Raw genomic sequence first — 3,836 nt, forward strand, 5'->3', positions numbered from 1 at the left:
AAATTTGCACCAGGCTCTGGGATCCTTGTCAGGAAGTTTTCACCTGTATCCAGAAAAAGTACCCCCAAACGAATAGATTCTCCCTTGTCAAGGCTTGTGTTCTAGCTCTCGTGATAAAGTATCCTCAAAATCCAAACCTAAGGGTACTCCCCCATGTCAGGCTGGTACATGCTTGCTAAATTTTGCTGCTCCATTGGAGTAGGCCTCTTTTCTCCCTTACCAAGTATATAGTTTATTGACACAAGAAAACCATGTCACGAGAAGATATAGAAAATACAAACAGTCATATTTCTTTTTTTTTTTTTAAGTAGAAGAAAAACTTTATTTGCAATTTCAGAAGGTTTTGGGACTTGATCATTTTCATCTGTGGGGAAAAAAAAGAGTTAAAGTAGAGAATAATAAGAAGAAAATAGCTTATTTTGAGTATAACCTGACCCAGGGTAGTCACTGGTCACACAGGATTGTCTTAACACAGGCTGTTTACAGCTTCTGAATCAGCCTAGCAGAAATACCTTCTCCTCCCTTGCAAATACTGGCAAGACTGTATTCTCCTTGCTTCAAGGCATGAGCGAAATGAATGGCAATTCTGGCTCCAGACATCCCAATTGGATGCTGCAGAGAAATGGCTCCTCCATCAGTATTCACTTTTGGGGGCTCAATCTCCAGCATTTTAATGTTTGCTAGTAGCTAAAGGCTACATTTACTTCCTACATTGTAATAACTTCTTTGTTCAGTCCTGCATCTTTAAGAGCCTTAGGTACAGCATATGCAGGTGCAATTGGAAAATCAACAGGCTCTACAGTAATATCAGCAAATGCTGCCGTTCTTGCCAGTGGTTTAACATTGAGCCTCTTGGCTGCATCTGCAGCCATCAGAACCACAGCGGCTGCCCCATCATCTGGTGTGCTGGCCTTGGCAGCTGTTTCTGTGCCAGTTTCTTTTTGGAAAACTGTCCTCAACTTTTGAACTTCACTAAAATCAACACGTTTACATTCTTCATCTTCTCTCACCACTACATCCGGTTTACCTTGTACTGTAATTGTGACAGGAATAGCTTCATTTCCAAACTTTCCAGCTTCCCATGCTGCTTTACTTCTGGTGTAAGAGTTAATAGTACAAGTATCCTGTTCAGGTCATGCAATATTCAGCTCCTTTGCAGGACGCTCAGCACAGCTGCCCGTCTGAATTTTATTGTAGACATCGGCTGACCCGTCTCTTACAATCAAATCTTTAAGCTTTTCCCCACCATATGGTGTTGTTCCTCGTTCATGACACGCAGAGCGCTGGACATGCTCTCCATCCAACTACCACTGCACATCCTCCCCCAACACTGCTTGCCTTGTGGGGGCTTGTCCTTCACCTCCTTGTAGAACATTACTCAGGAATGCTTCTTTCAGTTCTTCTTATGGAATCCCTGCCCTTTCAATGGCTCCCTGAATTGCAATGGAACCAAGTTTAGTGGCTGGCAGTGAGGAAAGGCCACCTAGACAAGACCCGGAGAGTGTTCTTGCAGCACTTATTATGACCGCTTCATTCAAAGTGGGGTTTGATGCATAGCTTAAATCCACATCTTATTTCCTTCCCAAACATGTGCCCCATCTGGCACACCGGTGATAGCCATTATGATGACCACGCAGAGATCCTGGGTGTAGAAACGCACGATGTGAAGATAAGCGAGTCACCAGGTGCATGTCGGAGCACTTATGGGCCCACAAGAGTCAGGCGGGTGGCTCTCTTGGTGCCTACATTTAAGGCTGCACCTGCACAGCAGGGCCACCAGCAAGGACCTTCCAAGGAGGTGGGAAACAGGCGCACCCACTAATCCAGGGTCCAAGCACAGTGGGGCCGAGGCCTACCCAGGGGTTGGGACCCGCTCACCAGCATCAGCCTCCGAAGCAGAGGGCTGTGCCCCTGCATGGTCCTATTTCTACTAAGGAATTAAATTAGTAATTAAAAACCCTTGCCAAAAAAACCAAAAAAAAAACTTTATACCTAGTGGGTTTCATAAGCAAGCTGTGCCAAACACTTAAGGAAAAAATAATGGAAGGAGAGCCGGCCGTTATTTATTTATGTATTTATTTATCTATCTATCAATCTATTTTTATTTATTTTTTGTGGCTGGCCACAGGGATAGAGCCAGAGACCTTGGTGTTATCAGGACCACACTCTAACCTATTGAGCTAATGGGCAGCCCAAAGGACAGCCTTTTTAACAAATGGTGCTTGAGACATCCACACACACAAAAATGAATCTAAACCTAAACCTTATACCTTACACAAAAATGAACTCAAAACAGATCATGGGCTTAAATGTAAGACATAACAACATAAGAGAAAATATTCAGGATCTAGGGGTAGGGAAAAAGTTCTCAAATTTACACCAAAAGTATGATTCAAGAAAGGAAAAACTGATAAATTGGACTTTATCAAAATTTTAAAACTTTGCTTTTCAAAGATTGTTAAGAGGATGAAAAGACAAGGTCCAGACTGGGAGAAAATAATTGCAAGCCACATATTCAACAAAGGAACTTATATTAGGAATATATAAAGGCCTCTCAAAACTTAACAGTAAACAAACAGTCCAATTAAAAATGGGCAAAAGACATGCACAGACATTTCACTGAAGAGCATATATAGATAGCCAGTAATGGTATTTTGATTGTGTTTTTTAATCCTTATTTTTAAAGATACATGCTGAAGTTTTGTGGTAGACTGAATAAACCTCCTCCCCCCGAAGATGTATATACATCCTAATCCCTGGAACCTGTGGGTATGTTAAGTTACACAGCAAGGAGGAAGTAAGGTTGCATAATCGACTGACTTTGAGATGAAGAGATTATTTTAGATTATCCAGGTGGGCCCAGTGTGATCTCAAGGATCCTTGGAAGGGAGACAGGAGTGTCAGTATCAGAGTGCTACAATGTGAGAAGGACTCCACCAGCCATCGCTGGCTACGGCCAAGAAATGTGAGCAGCCTCTAGAAGCCAATAAAGGTAAGAAATGGATTCTCCCCTAGAGCCTCCAAAAGAAAGAAAGCCCTGCAGACAGCTTGGTTTTAGCCCAGTGAGACCCATTTCAGACTTCTGACCTTCAGAACTGTGAGAGAATAAATTTGTTGTTTTAATCCCGTTTGTGGTCATTGTTACAGCAGCAATAAGAAACGAATACAAATATTTACAGATAAAATGTTAGTGCAGTCTTTTTAAAACATGGCCACAATTTCTTTGACAATCCTCTCATTGAGAGGTGGGATCTAGTTCCCCTGTCCTTGAATCTGGATAGGATTGTGAATGCTTTCACCAATAGACTGTCGTGGAAGAGACACACAGTGACCTCCGTGGCTAGGTCATAAAAGGCCGTGAGCTTCCACCTGTTCACCAGGAACACTCTCTGAGTTCCAGATTGCGATCTTGGAAAGGCCATGTGTGGACAGCTCCAGGTGAGAGTCTCAGCTGAGCCTGTCCTTTAAACATCCCAGCCCAGATACCAGACATGTGAATGAGGAAGGCATCACAGAAGTGGATCTTCCAATGAAGATAGTGAGGGTGATTTATGACTTTGACTGTTTGTGGTATCACTGATTTTATCACATCTGTGGGGTCCGAGCAGTTGTGAAAGAACATTAGCACCTTCCGCTCTATGGGAGAGAAACAGTCAGCCTGCAGTTCATAGATTAATCTCTTATTGCAAAGAGGCCTGTGGCCACACAAACTCCTGGTCATCCACTCACAGAGGAAATTATTTCTTCAGAATGACCTCAATGAACTGAGTAGATAATTTTCTCAGAAGTGCTGCCATCAGTGGAGAAATTGAGCTATTCTTGCAAATACTCTGAAC

General features: G+C 42.8%; 1 pseudogene; it reads right to left on the reverse strand.

Annotated features, from left to right (window-relative positions):
* Positions 1-480: 480 nt before the first annotated feature.
* LOC134387292 (acetyl-CoA acetyltransferase, mitochondrial-like) lies at positions 481-1,318 on the reverse strand (annotated as a pseudogene).
* Between the last annotated feature and the right edge of the window lie 2,518 nt (positions 1,319-3,836).

This window comes from Cynocephalus volans, chromosome 10 (genome assembly GCF_027409185.1).
Source record: "Cynocephalus volans isolate mCynVol1 chromosome 10, mCynVol1.pri, whole genome shotgun sequence".
NCBI classification, from domain to species: domain Eukaryota; kingdom Metazoa; phylum Chordata; class Mammalia; order Dermoptera; family Cynocephalidae; genus Cynocephalus; species Cynocephalus volans.